This window comes from Meriones unguiculatus, chromosome 12 (genome assembly GCF_030254825.1).
Source record: "Meriones unguiculatus strain TT.TT164.6M chromosome 12, Bangor_MerUng_6.1, whole genome shotgun sequence".
Lineage (NCBI taxonomy): Eukaryota > Metazoa > Chordata > Mammalia > Rodentia > Muridae > Meriones > Meriones unguiculatus.
The window spans coordinates 98,078,843-98,097,879 of record NC_083360.1 but is presented as its reverse complement, the minus strand read 5'-3'; the positions used below and the strand labels follow the sequence as shown (position 1 = coordinate 98,097,879).

General features: G+C 45.8%; 1 long non-coding RNA gene across 1 annotated transcript; it reads left to right on the top strand.

The window, feature by feature from the left end:
- The first annotated feature begins 7,189 nt into the window (after positions 1-7,189).
- Positions 7,190-18,632, top strand: LOC132646691 (uncharacterized). The gene is made up of 3 exons (XR_009584941.1): positions 7,190-7,306; positions 15,796-16,069; positions 16,585-18,632. It is a non-coding gene; the product is annotated as an uncharacterized LOC132646691 (long non-coding RNA).
- The last annotated feature ends 405 nt before the right edge of the window (positions 18,633-19,037 follow it).

Below are 19,037 nucleotides of genomic sequence, written 5' to 3'. Positions count from 1 at the left end.
TCGTCTAATAGTAAAGCATTGCGAAATATACACTCACTTCGAAAGGAGCACATTTGTGCCGTGCTGCTAAGAGGTAGTGCTCATGCAAACATCTGGGCTGTTCTAGTTACCTAGTATAGCTGATACAGCCTCGTACTGCCAACGATAAAGGTCAAACTCGAAAACAGCACAGGCCGGAGCATCTGTGATGAATTTATGATTCCCAGCCCCTTCTCTGTTTTTCCATCTCATAACTTGGAGAGATTGATTCCGAACACCAGAAATGAAGGCGGCTTTTCTGGTTGTTTTCTTTTCCATCCCGCTGGAGTTTAGGACTCTTGGAAGACTGTGGCTGAAGAATGCTTGGAATTCTTCCCCCACCCAGTAGGGAATGTGTCCTGCTTGGGGCTCTTGTCAGGAATCTGAGGGCTGTGGGACAAGGCCCAGTTTGTGGAGCAGCAGAACTTGGGGTTGCACACTGCTTCATGGGTGTGGGCATGGGCGTGGGCAGCAGCCTCCTCTCAATCTCAGCCTTAAGACCCCTCAGGGGCTGCTCTCCAGACTGACCTCTGCAGCCAGTGAATGAAGACACAGCTGAAAGTTTTAAGCAAAACACATGTGGACGTTGGGTCTTTGGGGAAAAGCGCGTGCTCACGTGTCGCTGCTCTACTTGGAGAGGTTGAACGCAGGAGAGCGGGGCCTGAAACCGAGACTGAAGTCTCATGCAATAGACGGCTTCATTCGGAGCGTCGGGCGGTTTATACTCTGAGAGTTAAGAGGGGTCACCCGAAAGTGTCCAACCACAAGGACGTGCCACACAGGGCATGTTTTTCCATAGGGGCATGTGAGTAACTGAAGCAAAGTCACCCCAATCTGCTGCACCTGGAAGGAGCGTCAGGTCCAAGACAATTCTGTGCCTTGAAGAAACTGAGTTACCTCACAAGCGTTCAGAATTCTCACACTATCAACCTTAGACTGTCTTCCTATAGTCATAGTACTTAGCTGGGCCACAAAGGTACTGATTAGGACCCAAACATCCCCCCAAATGTTAGACTGTGTCCCTAGCTTATAACTGCTGAAATGTGATGGAAAGAGGCCCTCTACGAGGTCTTGGAGGTGTTGCAAAGGATGTTGGGAGCTATCTTAGCTCTTTCGCTTTCCCGATGTGTCAGGTTGAGCAGCTTCTCCCACACACTCCTCTACAGCTTTACCACAGACTCAAAAGCAACCAGACCAACTGCAAACTCTAAAGCCCCAAGCCGGAATAAACCTTTCTTCTCTTTAAGTGGGTTTTCTCAGCTGTTTTTGTTGCAGTAACAGGAAGCTGGCTAACACAAGGGCATTCTATGATATCCGCATAGATGTGAGCTTGACGGCAGCCTCTCCATTTACCAGTCAGCTGTTTGAGTCAGAGTTTGGTTAGACAGTCTGTGAGCTTGGGATTTCTCACCTATAAAACAGAAATAACAATAGTACCCGCCTCTAATGGTTGTGGATAATTAAATAAAATATGTATGTAAAACACCGAACCTAGCGCCTCTCTCTACATTTGAATTGCGAAACCTAATTTTAGATGACTACATCTTAAAAAGCCTCCATACCCTGTATGTATGCCAAGTATGCAAAGACTCTTCATATTTGTTTCTTCTTTTTAACTGGGGACCAAGTACTCAAACATACAAGCCTGGGGGCAGTGCGTTCTCACACCACTACAGAGGCAAAGAGATGAGCTTCAGGGATTCTGTTGCCCACGAGGGACCAAGCTTCTGGTCTGATCAATGCCCAGGGCTCAGACTTTGCCCGACCTTAAGAAGGTCTCTGTGGCCCAGACCCCCAGCAGGCCTCTCCTTGACATCTTGCTTTGCTTCTGCTAGCTTTCCCCGGGGGGGAAAAGGCTGGAAAGTCTTGTTTCCATCCATCTTTAGCCTTAACTTGTTCAGATCAGAAACCCTGACTGCAACTTGGTACTGTCACGTGGCATGCTCCAAACGCCAGTGCCTCCCAATTCCGCAGGCCTCACACTTGGGTTTTTAGCTACTGTTCTGAGCAGGGTCGGGCATTCAGCGAGTCACTGGATGATCAAGCACGCGTGGCCCTAACACTGAAAGTGCCTCTGAGCACCTGCCTGTGTGTTTTCCTCGTCATTTTCCTGGGAAATTTTCTGCTCCTTCAGCTTTCTTTGTCTCCGTCACCGCTGCCCCTGTGGATTAGCCTGGACTCCTTTTACCTCTCCATCTCCCTGGGCATGTATCACTATGGTGCCTATCCCATCCCTAGTTCACCGTGACTTCGGTCTGGTAGACACCACTGCTGACTAACAGCCAACTCTTTTCCTAACGACCGTTATTCGTGCTTCACTTCCAGTTAAGCAGGGCCCTATGACTTACTTGGGCCAAGGAAATATGAATGGAAAATCATGTGTTATTACTCGGCAAAGACATTGAAAAGCTCCTTTTCATGCAAAGCTCTCTCTACATGAACCATTTCTTTTCCATTGTGTAGTAGTGGCCCCCCCTAACTACTTATGGGTAACATATTGAAGTGGTGGAGTCCCTAAATAAAAGTAGGTTGAGTAACCAAACAGAACTTTTAGCAACCAAATAGAATAGCAACTTTTCTGGGAAGGCTCCTTACAGATGTATCATCCCTCTTCCACATTCCCAGCTTCATCCAGAATGCTGACCGTATCATATGGCATCTCTCTCTGACTCACTCCCTGTGAGAGTACAAAGCTAACTGGGTCAATACCTATTAGACACAGGGGGGTGCTCACTTGCAGGAAGTGATGGGCTGACATGACTCAGAGACGACGAGGACACTCCGTGCTCACCCTTGGACACAAGATGAGCCTCGGTGTGATACAGAGTGGAGAAGTCAACCTCAGCGCTTCCTTACTTTGAAAGAGCCCCACCTGCTGTGGGGCTGAGATTCTGTCATCTAGCATCATATCAGGCTTAACAAATGGTGGGTTCAGCAAGAATTTAGCATTATCTCCTAGACAAGATTGTTTCAGAATTAGATGGAGACCACAATTCTAGTGAAGCAGAAGCAGAAGGGAAGAGCTTGGCATGACCGCATAGTCATTGATGTCATTAATGTTGGCAGCTGGCTTAGACAGTGACAGACAGACAGAACTTTTGTAGAATGCTCAGGGACCATTTTACACACCCTGATCCATCCCTTTACTGGTACATGAAACACACCGCTATACAGGCCACGAAATGACAGGTTTACAGCATCAGAAGCGAAACCAGAAGCTGTTGAGCTCAGCTGGGAGCATGCCAGGTGACTCTCAGGGGCCACTGTGCCCACACTGGCCTGTGGACTTGGAGTTAGAAGCAAGCCTCAGTGAGTAAGCAGATTTGCAGGCCTGAGATTTGCACATATTAAGATTCAACTCCAGTTGTGAGTTATTGAACACCTACCAGACGGCATTGAACTATGTGATATATTTATATATATATATAATATATATATACATATATGTGTGTATATTACCAAATTAATGGAGTTTTCATGCTTCAAGTGAGGTGACTAAGAGGTGATACAATAGTCACATCTCAGAGTCATGAGATATACAAAAAGGTTAATGTCACATAGTCTGTATGTCACGCTTCTAGCTACACAACTGGAATTGCAGACTTACAAGAGGCTCCATGTCTGGCCCTCTTAGAAACTTCAGACTCAGGAGTCTCTGTTCTTGCAGAATACCAAGGCCTCACTGCACACTCTGCAACAGACTGCTGCTGAGCTTTGCTTGAAAACACACTAGATTGCACACCGGGTTCAAGAGTATTTCCCGTAAGAAAGCACACCTGGAAATGAATCCTGTGTCATCCAGCATCTGCCTAGGCAGCACTGCGCAAAGCCAGATCTCTGGTCAGGTGGACAAAGTGAGAGACAAATGTGTCCTTCAGGGCGCCGGCTGACTGGGTGGGAAGCCAGGAAGAGAACAAGCTCTAGACTCATGTTTGCATTCCTCCTGCGCTTCTGTGCTAAAACCTAATGTTCTGTGTGATATCACATCCTAAGGTTCTGTGTGGCGTTATAGTGACACAAGATATGACAGCCTAATGTTCCGTGTGGTGGGTGACATGTGCTATCATCACATCCTAATGTCCTGTGTGGTGGTGTAGTGACATGTGATATCACTCTATGAGAGTGGAAGGGATGCCTTCCAAAATGTCATATGAAACACATTACTATGTGCATTAGCAATGCACATAGTAATGTGTTTCATATGACATTTTCATACATGCAGATATTTTATAATATGTATACCATGTATATTTTTATAATGTATATCACCCCATTACTCCCTATTGCTCCCTCCCACTATCATGATTCTTTTATTAATCAGTCCCCTTCCTACTTCTTTTTGTGTGACCCATTGTGTTTTAGCAGGGTTTCTCACAGGCTTGGGGGGGGCTGTTTGCAGGAGCATGGGTTCCTTTCCAGAGGTTACATCACTGAAGGTGTCTGTCACTCCTTGGGGGAGCTGCGCTCTTGTTCACACAGCAGCTGTGATTGCTAGCCCAAGACCTGCCCAAGACTGGACTAATCAATTGTGCCATAGGCTAGCGAAAACAGGGGGCCCTGCCCCTCCGTGAGGGACCACAAGCAGATAACAGAAGGCAAAGGGGAGGGGCTCATGAGGCCACCCCCTCCCTGAGTGTCTGGAGAAGAGGCCTCTGATTAGACCGCGAGACTGGAGCCATCATGGATGAGACTGGACCCCTTACAAAGCGCATTTTGTTATGTGAGACGGCAGCAAAGAGGCATTATCTAAGAACGAGGGGGTTTGCCAGACCCGACCTTGAACTTCTCAGCCTCCGGAACTGTAACTAATAACCTTTCTGTTGCTGACAACCAGCTGGCTAACGTACTCTGTTAGGGCCTCCCGCCTGAGACGCCCGGTAGGCGCTTCCGAAGAGGCTATCCTGCCCGCTGGGCCGCGTACAGAGTCGCCCCATCAGCAGCTTGCTTTCCAGCCAGGGCGGTCCAGATGCTTTCCCGAAAGACGCGGTTCTCCTCCCTCCTCTCCATCCCACTCTTCTTAGCTCTCCTCTGTCTGGTGAGGCCAGGCCAGCCCCACATGTACTAACCACTCTGGGACCCCTCACCGCCTGGAAGCTCCTGGTGAGCAGAAACTTCACGTAAGCGGAATCCGTTCCAGAACGCACCAGTTTTCACCACGAAGCGCTAGGGCACGTATTTAATTGACGAGCCCCTAGAGCAGAAGGCACCATGGTCTGCTATAGCTGGAAAGCATGTGGGCTAAGCCCCAGGGACGAGCAGGAGCAGGGTGAGGAGGGATGAGCAGGAGCTGAGTGAGGAGGGACCAGCAGGAGCAGGGTGAGGAGGGATGAGCAGGAGCAGGGTGAGGAGGGATGAGCAGGAGCAGGGTGAGCAGGAGCAGGGTGAGGAGGGCTGAGCAGGAGCAGGGTGAGGAGGGCTGAGCAGGAGCAGGGTGAGGAGGGATGAGCAGGAGCAGGGTGAGGAGGGCTGAGCAGGAGCAGGGTGAGGAGGGCTGAGCAGGAGCAGGGTGAGGAGGGCTGAGCAGGAGCAGGGTGAGGAGGGATGAGCAGGAGCAGGGTGAGGAGGGATGAGCAGGAGCTGAGTGAGGAGGGACCAGCAGGAGCTGAGTGAGGAGGGACCAGCAGGAGCAGGGTGAGGAGGGATGAGCAGGAGCTGAGTGAGGAGGGACGAGCAGGAGCAGGGTCCGCCTGTGTCCCCGAGCTTCTCACCAGCACGCGAAGGGCCGCTGCACGCCTGAGATGTGGACTTTCAAGCGCTGTGGGAACCCGCACCGCGTGATGAGGAGCCCCTGGGATGAGCTGAATTATTAGTCACAAAACGTCACGATTAGAGGAACAGGGCACGGAGCTTGTCAGGAAACTGCAGGTAGATCGTTTCCCACAACAACCTTCAGTGCTCTGGCACTGAACAGTTTTGAAATGTAACACAACATACTCTAATATGTATTGAAAAGCTATGTAAAGACCCTACAGCCCGGGGCAGGAGGGACACTGTGGTCAGGGCTCCTGCTGCGCATGCGGAGGCCCTGGCTTGGGAAGCCCAGCATCCGCACAGCGGGGGTGCCCGCAACCACCCAGCACTCCAGTTCCAGGGGGGTCGAAAAACCTAATTTTGGCTCCCATAGGCATCTGCACCCACATGACACACACACATACATGTAGGCACACACACGCACACACACACACACACACAACTACCTTTAAACAAAAACACTGTTGCATTTCATAGGCCTCACTTTCAAGAGGTTTTTGTTTTGTTTGTTTTTTTGTGTTTGTTTGTTTGTTTGTTTGTTTCTGGCATTAGATGCAGAGGAAGAAGAGAGGAGGGCGTTTGACTGGCAGCTTTTGGAATACGACTGAGGAAATTGTAAGCAGAAGCTACTCCTTGTTTTAGCACTCGGGAAAGAAGAAGAAGAAAAAAGATTTCCTGAAATCAGCCGCAATACCAGACCCTTAAGGCAGAAGGCTTTGGAGTAAGGCAAACGGCCCAAAGGCAGTTCTAGACAACTTTGTCAGTTCCCTGCTGGGTACGGCGTAGCAACAGATTAATTCTTCCCAGATGCTGGGGATGAAGCGCGATGCGGGGTTGTTTTGCCTCTCAGGCTCTTCGGTGTAAACACACGCTTACAGAACTGTGTTCCCTTTTTCGGCTCCCAGTGCAATTCTGCGCTGCGCAGGGCGACGCCGGACGGGCCCTCCTCGGAATACCAAGCGAGTTCTGGATTCTGTCAGCCTTCTGGAGAGCATGCCCACAAACATTTTTCTCTGACAGTCTTTCCTAACAACTGGTAAACAAAGCAATAGCACTGCAGGGCTTATTTCTAAATTATTACAATTGTCTTCAAAGCTAAACAGGCAAATTTTACCTCGAGCAGAGTGGAACGCTGGGGCTGTCTCAAGAACAGTTTTTTTTTTCTTTTCTGTCATCCCTGTGAGAAAGGGGCCAGAGTTCATAATGGTTTTTACACTTCCCCATTCCTCATATTTAGGCTACGTGGGAACTAAGAGGGGGCAGGCTATGAGCAACTGTTAATTAGAGCGTGTTTAGCATTTAGCACAGATCCTATGACTGTGGCCAGAATAAAGTGATTAAAGGGTCATTTTTTTCTTTTTTCTTTTTTTTTTTTTTTTTTTTTTTAATCCAGACTCAGATTTTTTACACAGCAAATGGAATGTATCCTCTCTTGAGGAGTCACAGTAGGTTTGGGGGCCACTCCCTAGACCTTCGCACTTCTTGGAATGAATCAACCCAGTAAATTCGCTCTGTGCTTTCAGACAATGACGTACAGGTGAGTGAGTGTGTGTGTGTGTGTGTGTGTGTGTGTGTGTGTGTGTGAAGGTGTTGGCATACCTCAGGATCGTTGAAAGGGAAAAAAAAACATTTTTGCAAAAATGAAGGGAAGTTCTGTAGCCTTGCCAGCCTCAGCGCTGTGAGAGGAAAAGTTCAAGGAAAGTTGATATCTCAAAATAAATAATAAAAGGAAATTCAATGGCAAAACAATATTCAGGTCAGGTCGAAGCCCGGGGGAAAAGGCTCATACAGAACCGGCTGCAGTCCTGTGCTCTCAGAGAGCAGCTGCTGGTTACTGAAGGCAGCCCACGCGGAGGGTCCCTGCCACCATGGCAACAGCAGCCGCCAGCGCGGGAACGGCCCAGGCACAATGAGGCACAGCCAGGGCGCTCTGGCTCCAGATGAGGGAGGCTGTGGGGCTCTTGGCTTTGTTACCTTTTTAACGTGTTTTTTTTTGGGGGGTGGAGGTGGGGGTGGGGGGTTGATTCCCGGGTCTGAGGTTAGCTACTGGAAACTGTTCTACCTATATTACCCTAACCAAAGATGCAGCAACACGGAAGAGAAGCATTTGTTCACCAGACAATTCATTTATTTCCAATTTCTTTTAAACAGTCTCTGACAAGTCCTTTCCAGGCTCTTGGGATTTGTACTTGGGTCTTCTTGTATTGCAGCCTTAAGATGTGTTTGAAATAATGTTTAGCTTTCTTGTCATAGTTGTAGTTTGTAACCCGTGACCCCAACAGGAAATCTTTCCTTGCCCTTGTGAACTGAAAATGCTAGCTGATAACTGACTAAAGACATCAAATTAAAAATCCAGGCTGCAGTTTAAATGTCGTACATGCAGAGCCTTAGGAATCTGCACATTTCTACATTGAACTCAACATTTTCATTAGCACTGAAAGCAGAAAATGTATGTATTCGCTAAGTATAAAGAAAACCCCAACATAATGATTTTATGATGCAACATAGAGCAGAATCCCATTCTGTCCAATCACAGCTAAGTTATCTTCAGAAAGCTGCTGAATTTTTCTGTGACTCCACTGTCCCGTGTGTGAAGTGGAGGTGAAAATGGCAGCTACCCCCTAGAGGTGGTTGTAGGTATCTAGTTAAAGTGGTTTCAACAGTCTTTGGTTCATATTAAGTAAGCAAATAAACAAAGATTAAAGGATCTTTGTGTGTGCGATGTATTTGTCTGCTGTGTGTGCTGGTGCGTGCATATATGTGTGTGGAGGCCAGAGGTCAATGTGTCTTCTGCTATATCTCTACACCCTATTTTTTAATATTTCTTTCATTTTTTTGAGATTACAATTACATAATTTCCCCCTTCCCCTTTCTTCTTATAACTCCTCCCATGTAATTCCCCACTCCAGCCCTGCTGCTCTCGTCCAAATTCATGTTCTCTCTTTTGTTGTTGCTATTGGTGGTGGCGGTGTGCATGTGTGTGCACACACGCCTGTGTGCCCCCCAATATATAAATGCAACGTGCTTAGTCCACATAATGCTACTTGTATAGGTATATACAAATCTATATGCGTGTCTTTTCAGGACTGACCTTTGGTACTGGATGGCCAAATAACACGTTTTTCCTTGGGGAAGGTGATGCTTCCGGCCCTCGGCATCCCTTGGTTGCCTGTAGTTCTTTGTCTGGGGTTGAGGCCTTTTTAGCTCTCCCTCTTCCATGTTAGCATGTCTATTGGTACCATCCTTGCTCAGCTCATATTTAGGCAGGCATGTTGATGAGACTTCATGAGCATGGCTTCTCTAACATTTCTAGGAAACAATCTCACAGCAAACTTCCTGTCCCCCTGGCTCTTATAATCTCTCCCCACCCTCCATTTCTGAAATGGCCTCTAGGCTTTAGGTTCAAGGGTTGGGTCATAGATGAATCGGTTGGGACTGAACCTCACAACTCTGCATTTGGATCAGTGTGGCTTCTGTAGTGATCTCCTTTCTTGCAGAGAGAAGGCTCCGTGATGAGGGGTGAGGACTGTGCTCACGTGTGAGTATAGGAACAAATGTTCAGAATGTAGTTAGGGATTATGCTGTTTTACTAAAGTGGCCACTGTAGGCATTCCTGTACGATCCTCGACTTGACTAGCCGTGGGTAGTTGGCATGCTTCCAGTGTAAGGCCTGATTTCCCTCTTGTTGAGCAAGCCTTATGACAGAGCTGTTGGTTACTGCTGAGGTAGGCGTGCCACTACTGTGCCCTTAGGGTTCGTGTGCCATGTTGGTTGTTTATGGGCATTATAGCCATAGGATTGTTTTTCCCCTCCCTAGGAAGATTGCACCACAAAAACTAGTCTTCAGGGAGGCCGCCTTCAAGGAAGACCAGCTCGGGTCCTCTGGGTCACGGTGTCCTCAATAACAGGGACATACTTCCCACCTCTGGTGCACGGCGAAGGACACCAGCAATGGTCGATAAGGTCACCTTATTTTTGAGGCAGAGTTTCTCACCAAACCTGGAGCTCACTGACTTAGCTAGACTAGGTTGCTGCTGAGCTCCCGGTGTCCTCCTTCCTCTGTTTCTCCAGTGATAGGATTATAGGCATGTGTGTCCCCATGTCTGGCTGCTTCCTCAGCACTCATGATCCAAACTCAGGTCTTTATGCTTGTCGTAAATGACTGATTCGTCTCCCTGCCTTTGGAAAGAGGATCTTTTATTTATTTATTTATTTAAGTTATTTATTTATTTATTTATTGGGGGGGTCTACAGCAAACACCTTTGGAATTTAGAATAGCATAATGCCCACAGTCAGGAAATGTTAGACTTCTTCTCTCCAAAGCTTCTAACTCTTCTGGTGTCATCTCTAAGACCTCTCGAGTCTGACAAAGCCACCGGCTTGTGAAATTAGCCAACTTGTATATTTGTGTATGGGGTAAGCACTTTCAAAACTAGTTAGCAGCTTGCTTGAGTCATTTGGAGCTGTGCTAATGCTTCTGTGCTTGTTAAAAGCACAGGCATGCTGTTTGCTAAATCATAAGCCGCAACCTTAGTCTGGGAAACCCTCCAGTGCACCCACTCATTCTCGCTAAAACCACCAAGTTCCAGTCTCCCGGAGACAGAAGAGACAGTACTTCCCCACCTCTGGAACGGGGCGGGTCATCTTTCCTACCAGGATTTGTTCAAAGGTCGTCCCTCTCATCCCAGGATTCCATCATTGGTCCTGAAGAGACCACTCAGGCTCAGGAAGGTAATGGTATCGTTCCTTATCCCCCCCCCCCAAAAAAAATCAAAAAAACAAAACAAACAAACAAACAAAAACACCCTGGAGTTTCACTATCGTCTGCAGCAGGGTCACCGTGAAACCGTACGATCATTTTCTTATGTTTACACTTTTCTACTTAAATATGGGAAGAAACTTTGCCATTGGCATAGCGGAATGCTTTCCACACAGGCATAGCAGCTGGCCACAGACCTACAGCTTCCTGAAGCTCAAGGGCGCGCGTTTGAGCCACGGTTTCAAATTCAGACACACATTCAAGCCAGGAAGAGTGGCGCACGCCTGTAATCCCAGCGCTCGGGAGGCAGAGGCAGGGGGATCTCTGTGAGCTGGAGGCCAGCCTGGGCTACAGCGAGCCAGGACAGCCAGTCAGGGATACACAGAGAGACCTATGTTGGGGGGTGGGAGGGAGAAGAATGGACACATATTCAAATCTAAGAACAAAAACTCTGAGTCGTTCTGGGATCTCAAAGAAAGAAATTAATTTGTATTCAGTTTTGTAATAGCGCAAAAATCCTATGTTTAAACAAAAATAAATAAATAAATAAATAAATAAATAAATAAATAAAACCAGAGGATTCCTTCTGCTTTACAACAATTCCAAATGGAGTTGTGTAAGCACTCAGGGGTGGGAACATTCCAGCAGAAAGCTGAGTGCTGTGTGACTAAGACTGAGATACACAAGTCAGTTCATTTTTAAAAGTTCAAGGTCATTTCGGGGTTTAACACATATCCTGTTTTCTAAGAAAACAAGCATATTATCTCCAGTCAAACCTTCTGTGGAAACTTTTTTACATGTCAGGAGCAAAATTAGGGCAAGGCTGCATTCCCATCTCACGGAGACTGGAGTTGCCCCCAGAAGTAGCGTGGGCCCGCTAAGTCAGCAGCAGGAACAAAACTGGGAGCATTAGCCTTTCTGTTCCAAGGGGTTTACTTGGCGATCCTCAGAAGGAAGTCTGCTTTCTGCATCCCCCAGTTTCACTTAAGCCATATTGATGTTTCAGAGGAGCTATTATAACCCCCTTTAACTAGAAACTAGAGACTGGAGGAGCCAAGCCATACGATTTTGTTAGGAATTAGAAAATATAGATTTTGAATCTGCGTCCAGCTGATTTCGCTCTGGCTGGAAATGGTTAGCATGGAGCAGGGAGCTTCGAATGTTAACACAATTGCTGCTCACTGAGAACTTGGAAGCTGCGGATTCTGACGCAGGTGAGCGGCTACGCTGCCCTACGCCCTGCGTTTCTCACTAGCTCTCGGTTGGCGCTGTTGCTCCAGGAAGCACATTTCTGACTAGCAAAGCAACAGGGAAAAGAAGGATGTCAGCACGTGTGTCCTCAACTTACCCATCTGCAGCACAAGGAGGTTTAGTAAAACTATTTAGGAGGTGCACTGCAGTTCTAAATCCTAAGTGTCTGGGGCCTGCTAAGGTGTTAAGAAACCAGATCACATAGGAGTGACTGCTAGCCACATGGATTTCTAACCCTGTCTCAGATGAGATTCTGGCTGATTTATGTATCTTCTCCCAGCATCTCTGACAGGTGGGGATCAGCCACCCTCACAAATTACATTATTGTTAAGCTTTAGGCTGAGCTAAAATCATACCAAAAGAGTTCAAAGTACTTCTTTACATAAGCGTCTTTAAAGATTATGAATGTAAAAATAGATTCTTGTGAAACGCTTAGATGTCAGGGTTTCTGTTTAATAACAGAAATGAGAAGCCTCCCAAACCGTAATGTTGCACAATACATTAAAAATACGTTAATGCCTCATTTCAAAGTCTTACAGAAATTGAGGTTTTCTGAGTTAACAAAATACACTTCATCACAGATGGGCTGGATAAAAAGAAGCAGAGTACAGCAAGGCTAAAAGCATTGCTTTGCGCTGAGTGCACTGGAAGCCTTTAAGGAAAGCTTTCCACATATAGCTTTGCTAAGTGTTGATCAGTAAGAGCACGCCATATGCTTTCCAAAAAGCTTAGGCCTACACGGTGTGCAACATTGCCGAGGGAGCCATTTTTAATTAAAATGGGTGTCCTGGCTGAGACGCGGTTTCTTACAGCTCCATGTCTACATAAGAGAGCAGCCCCAAGAAAAGTGGGGTTTGCTCTTTCAAGAACTACAGTCTGGGTCACCAAAAGAGATGGCATGAGCAACGTTCCTAACCTAAAGGTAGGGGCAGAAGGAGGCCACATCTGCTCCGTTAAGTCTATGAGTGGAAAATAATGTTCTGATGGTCAGGACTCTAAGGAACTGCAAGTGGAACTTCTGACTGGGGGCTTTAGAAAGAAGACACAAGGGCTGGAGAGATGGCTCAGAGGTTAGAACATTTGCTGTTCTTCCAGAGGTCCTGAGTTCAATTCCCAGCAACCACATGGTAGCTCACAACCATCCATAGTAAGATCTGGTGTGCAGGCAGAATGTTGTATAAATAATAAATTAAAGCTTAAAGAAGAAAAAAAAAAGAAAGAAGATATAAAAACATCTGGTACAACCTAATTATATTTTTGTCTGATGCTGTCTAATTGGCGAAGCTGTGAGGGCTGTGTTTATTTAAGCCAATGCTTGCTTACCTCTGGCAGTGGCAATCAAATCTTTGAAACAGTTGAACCTATTTTTTTTCTAAACAATTTCTTCTGTAAATGGAATATAAAATAAAAAAAAAAAAAAAGCTGAGGCTCTCCACCTGCAGTTTGGGAAGGTCTCCTTAGGGTGCTTTAGTTAACACAGGCTGTGTTTGACATCAGCTTCTGTTTAATCCACTGCCCCAAGCCTCACTCCCGAAGCTGCAGCAGAAGGTGGGGATAGGAGGGTGGCTGTGAACTCCAGGACAGCCTGGATCATGAAGTAAGCTTCAGACCAGCCTCATTACAAAGGGATCATCTAAAAACAAGCACACACACAACCCACCCCAGAACTGAGTGGCTAAAATTGCAACCTGTTGTCTTCCTTGATCTTGTGGCTTGAGTAGATTAGGCCATAGAGTTCTTGTGAGGACCTTGCAGTTGGGGTCATCAAAGTATCTAGGCTGGACATCGGAAGGCTTCCCCAGGCTGGACATCAGAAGGCTTCCCCAGGCTGGACATCAGAAGGCTTCTCCAGGCTGGACACCCGAAGGCTTCTCCAGGCTGGACATCTGAAGGCTTACTCCAGGCTGGACATACAATGGCCTCTTTTGCTTCTGAGTCACGAGCGGTGGTGCTCCTGGAGTCTCTCTGTGTAGCATCTTATCACACATGGTTTTTAGCGCAGTTTAGGATTCTAGTAGTCATTACCTCTAGGTAGTCACATACATAGGTAGTTTTACATAACAGCTAAGTTCTACCAGACAGGAATTGAAACAATTGCCAAAGGCTGTCACAAGATCGCCTCCACTGTGTTCTATTGTTGAAGAAACCATGTGGTCTTCTGAGTCAAATGGTAGAAAAATAGTCATCTTTTATTGGGAAAGTAGCACAATGTTATTTTGTGGAAGAGTTTATGGGATAGGAAATATGGAAAATGGCATTTGACACAGTGGAAAACACCATCTTAGCTCTTACATGACCATTTTCTGGAGGGAGACTTAAACAAATATCAGTTTACCCAGACAGAACATTGAGAAAAGACTGCAGAAACAATCTAGCCAGCTCTAGGTGAACTTAATGAGATTTATTCGTTTGTTTATGTGTATGGGTATTTTGCCTATATGTATGTCTGTGTGACAATTGCTTGTCTAGTTCTCATGAAGGTCAAGAGGAGGGCATCAAACACCCTGGAGCTGGAGTCACTAATGGTTGTGAGTTGCCGAATGGGTGTTGGAAATGAAACTCAGATGCTCTAGGAGAACAGCTAGTATTCTTAATCATGGCACCCTTTCTCCATCCCTGAAATAATTAGTTGCTAGAATTGGTTACAGGAGTGTCAGTAGTGGTTACTATTGGAATGTGGGTGACTCAGAGAGTTGCATCACTGAGAAGCTCTTTCCAGAATGATTGGGAACTCAGGAAAACTACATGACTGGAGCACTGTGAGTCCTGTAAATTTTGTGAGCTTCCTGTGCCTTGTCAAGTCCTCTCTCTTCCTCTAGGAAGAAATGTTTCAGTCCAAAAGAAACAGCTACATAACACTCTACTCCACCCTTTAGGTCTTATGTTCTTTCTGCAATGTTCCCTGACCCTGATAGTAGATGATGTAGATGTCTGATCATTTTAATCCATTTAGGGTTGAGTATTGGGCTACTATGCCACAACAACATTTATTCTCAGCAACTTTAATGGTTATGAATATTTTCAGTAGCCACAGCCCACTGCAAAAATAAATCTCCCTCTATGACTGAGGTTAACAGCAACAGCAATCTATAGGCATAAAACAAATATTTAGAAAACAATTTGACAGGCACATCGTATCCATTTAAGAAAACAATATAAGAAGTCTCCCCACTATGGCGTAAGACTTCCTCAGCCACAGATTCTGGCGTACAGTATTAAACACGGGTACCTTCCTGTGGGTGGTTCTTAAACCCAATGGTTTCAGCACTGTAGTTTATGCCACTCTTGTGCCAGCAGGTGCTTTTCTTTGGCATACTGACAATTTGTAAACAAATAGGATTTGGGGCAATTTTCCCCCCAAACATTCTGCATAACCCCCTTTTGGCACTCCAAAAGTCAGTGAGCAGCAGGCGTGAGGGTAGGGGTGGGAGTGGGGGTTCCTAGCTCAGTTTCAACTTGATTTCTTTGTGTCCTGAAACTGAAGCATGTAGTATCCTCAGCCACAGAGTACTGCCGTGTAGCCCTGCCATGCAGCCAGCAGCACTGGCAACCACTGTGGCAGCAACTGATAGGGCAGTAACCCCTCCTGGCAGCAGGCTCTTCACTCATTAACCTTGCAGCTTCCAGAAGTACCTTTGTCCACCTGCATACATGACTTCACTTAAACTCTATAACTGTTGTTTCTGTTCTTCCAGACGCTTTTTAAAATACATGATATAAAGGCCACAGAGGAGGAGGATCCGGGCAGTCCCGATGAGACTTGATAAGTTAGGGTTAGATGGCAGGGGAGGAGAACTCCTCCTTTCAGTGGATTAGGGGAAGGGGAGAGGGGAATTTGGGAGGGAGGGTGGGACTGGGAGAAGATGAGGGAGGGAGCTACAACTGGGATATAAGATGAAATACATTGTAAAAAATAAAACAATAAAAAAAGAAAGAAAAAACACATGATATAGTCAAGGGCTATCATTATATAAGTGTGGTGGGTAATATCTCCTAACAACTTGGCTGATTTACAGTCACCTCGGAGATACACTTCTGGGCACGTTTCTGAGGGCATTTCCAGAGCGATTTAACCAAGGAGGAAAACCTACCCCAAGGCTGTGCCACCCTATCCCGTGGGCTAGGGTCCTAGATGGATGAAAAGGAGAAAAGGAGCAGAACAGCAGCATCGTTTCTCTCGCTTTTTGACCGTGGATGCAATGTTACTAGTTGCCTCGTGATCCTGTTGCCACGACTAAAGCTACTCTCATCCCATGTCTTCCATATTGGGGTGAACGATACTCCCCAAAGGTGAGTCCAAACAAAGCCTTTCTTCTTTAGCTGGCTCTTGTCAGACATTTTAGCACAGCAGTAAGAAAAGTAACTAATACAGAAAATTAGTGCCAAACAGTGAGGCCTTTTCGGTAATAAACCTGATGGTGTGGTTGGTAGGCCTTTGGAGTTGGCTTGTGAAAGGAATTGTGGTTTACAAGCCTTTGGAGCTAGTTTGGGGAGATCAAACACAAGTTTGGAGCTGTAGGATGAAGCCCTAAAATACCATAAGCAAGGGGAGTTGGGAAAAATCAGAATACCAATAGGAATGTAGACAAAGCTATGCTCATGAGGTTTCAGAAGGGATCAAGAACTCTATCAGTGACTTGGCTAGAGGCCATTCCGTGTGCATTGTGGCAAAGAATCTGGCCCACATCCTGAGAACTGGGATGAGGCTTAATTCAAAAGTAACAAACTAATCTGTTTAATGGAGGAGATTTCAAGACAGACTAGAATTTAGACTGTCATTGTTATTGCTCACTGCTCTCTTCCAGGTTTACAGTGAGAAAGAGTAGCAAGTACTGCAAACAGGTCTGGAAAATGTGCAACTTAGCAAGGCCAGGAGCATCAACAAGGTTAAGGTTACAAACAAGGAGGATGCAGAGAAAGCAGCTAGAACTTTGAAAGACATTAGTACAACTAAGGAGAAAACTTCTACTTTGTGCTGTTGATGGTAAAGGCACCTTGAGGCAAGATACTACCCACTGAAGACTTCTACATAGACAATTAAAACTGAGAATGCCGTTGATGGGTTTCATTTGAAAATAGCCACCTGGGGTGCCATTCTCTCAGACCGAGCCACCACGGTGCAAAGAAGCCACTATAGCTGTCACAGAAGGGGCCTTGCTACATACATCTTGAGCTGACATCTTGAGCTGGCACAACTCGGCATTATCATCATCGGTACTTCTTCTTGCAAGAATATAATATGCTTCCATGGAGACCCCACCATGTTGGAGATACCAGGACGACTGGATGTTTTGTGAGGAAAGCTAAAACCATGGAGTGAAGATGGCTCCCAGAAAGGTCAAATGCACTGCAGATGAAGTGTTGGAAAGGCAGGCTTACACAAGGCTGGTGCTGCCAAGGGCTTTAGATTCTGGACTTGGAGCTGTAGGGTTTGGTGTTTGTCCTGTTGAGTTTGGGTCTTCTTGGCCCAAACTTTCCTTGCTATGTCCCCATCCCTCCTTTTTTAAATGGAAATGTTTATTCTGTGCCACTGAGTATTGGAAGTGTGTATGTAGTGAGAGTTTTTGTTTCTTTAAAAAAAAAAACATTATGTTATATGAATATGTTTTTGTTTTAATCCCAGGTGTGGGAAAAGAGGCTGCTTCACAGCAGGTGGTTATGATTTGCCTCAAGCACTAGCAGGATCGTGATTTTTGCCAGCTGAGGATAGTTGACATTGGAAATTCTGGGAACTTTTGAGAAGGGATAAATGCCAGAGCCCCGAGAGGGTCCAGGGGCTCTCGAAGAAGAGGGTTGCTGCTCCCCCTGCCACTCCCGGTGGCTGTTGTTGTGGTTTGATGAGAAGTTGAAAAAGAAGAATGGACTTGTCTGGTGACCCTGATCATCAGGAAGTAGTCTAAAGGGTTCTACGCTCCCTTTCCCCTCTAACCTTTTTTGTCTTATACCTAGTGTTGGGGGTTAGAATAAGGGCTGGAAGGGAGGTAGAGGTATAAGAACCCACATAAAAATGCCGACACGTGAATGTTTTTCTATAGTTTTGCACGTTTAAGGTTTTGTTTTGAGTCTCGGAAGAGACGTTGGAATTTTGAACAGTGTTGGAACTGTTAAGATTTGGGAGACTGTGAGGGATGAACTTGATGGCTTTTGTATTGATATATCTGTGAAACTTCAAGTATCAGGGGCAGAGTTTTATGATTTTTAAAAGTTATGTGTGGGAACTGAAGAGATGGCTCCTCAGCACAGAGAACTTTCTGCTCTTGCAGAGGACTAGGGGCCATGGCCAGCACCATACGCAGGCTCACAGCGAACCATAACTCCAGGTCCAGAGGATCCACCACCCTCTTCTGTCCTCCACAGGCGCCAGATACACATGTGACACACTTACATACATGCAGGCAAAACATCACGCACATAAAATTAAAAATAAATATTTTTAAAGATCTAGACTCACAGCTCATTCTTTAACTGGGTTGTTTTCTTGGTTGTTGAGCTCTTTGTATTTTCTGGATATTAATCCTCTGTCTGACTGCAGCTGCCAAAGGTACTCTCATACCACGTGGTCCTCCTCTTCACCTGATTCTTTCCTTCGCTTTACAGAAGCAAAGTTTAATGAGTTCCTATTTGTTAATCGTTGGCTTTAATTCCTGAGCAAATAGAGTCCCGTCCGAAAAGTCCTAAATCTTGTAAGAGGGTCCTTATGTTTTCTTCCAGCAAATCCATCATTTCAAGCTTCACAGTGGGGTCTTCCAACCACTGGAGTTTTTGTTTGTTTTATGTAGGGTGGTAGATTTAATTTCATTCTTCTACATGTTAACATCAGTTTTTCCAGCATTATTTGTTGAAGGCCAGTCTCTATCTAGTGGATTTTTCTGGCATCTTTGTCATACAGAAAATGGCATAATTATGTGCTCTTGTGTTTGGGTCTTCTGTTTAAGGAGAAACCAAAAATATGGTTTAAAAATCTTTAAAGTTGATCAACATCCTTAGAAATTAAGAAAATGCAAATAAAATTACTTTGAGATTTTTGTCTTACCCCAGTCTGAATGGTTAAAAATTTTTTAAAGATGACAAAACAAAACGAAACAAAAAACAAAACAAAACAACAACAACAAAAAACAACTGACAACAAAGGCTGGCATGAAAGTGAGGAAAGGAGGACCTCATTTACTGTCGGTGGAACTGTAAACTGTCCCAGCCACCCTGAAGTCAGTGAAGGGAATTCTCAAAAAGCTAAAAGCAGACCTACCAGATGACCCAC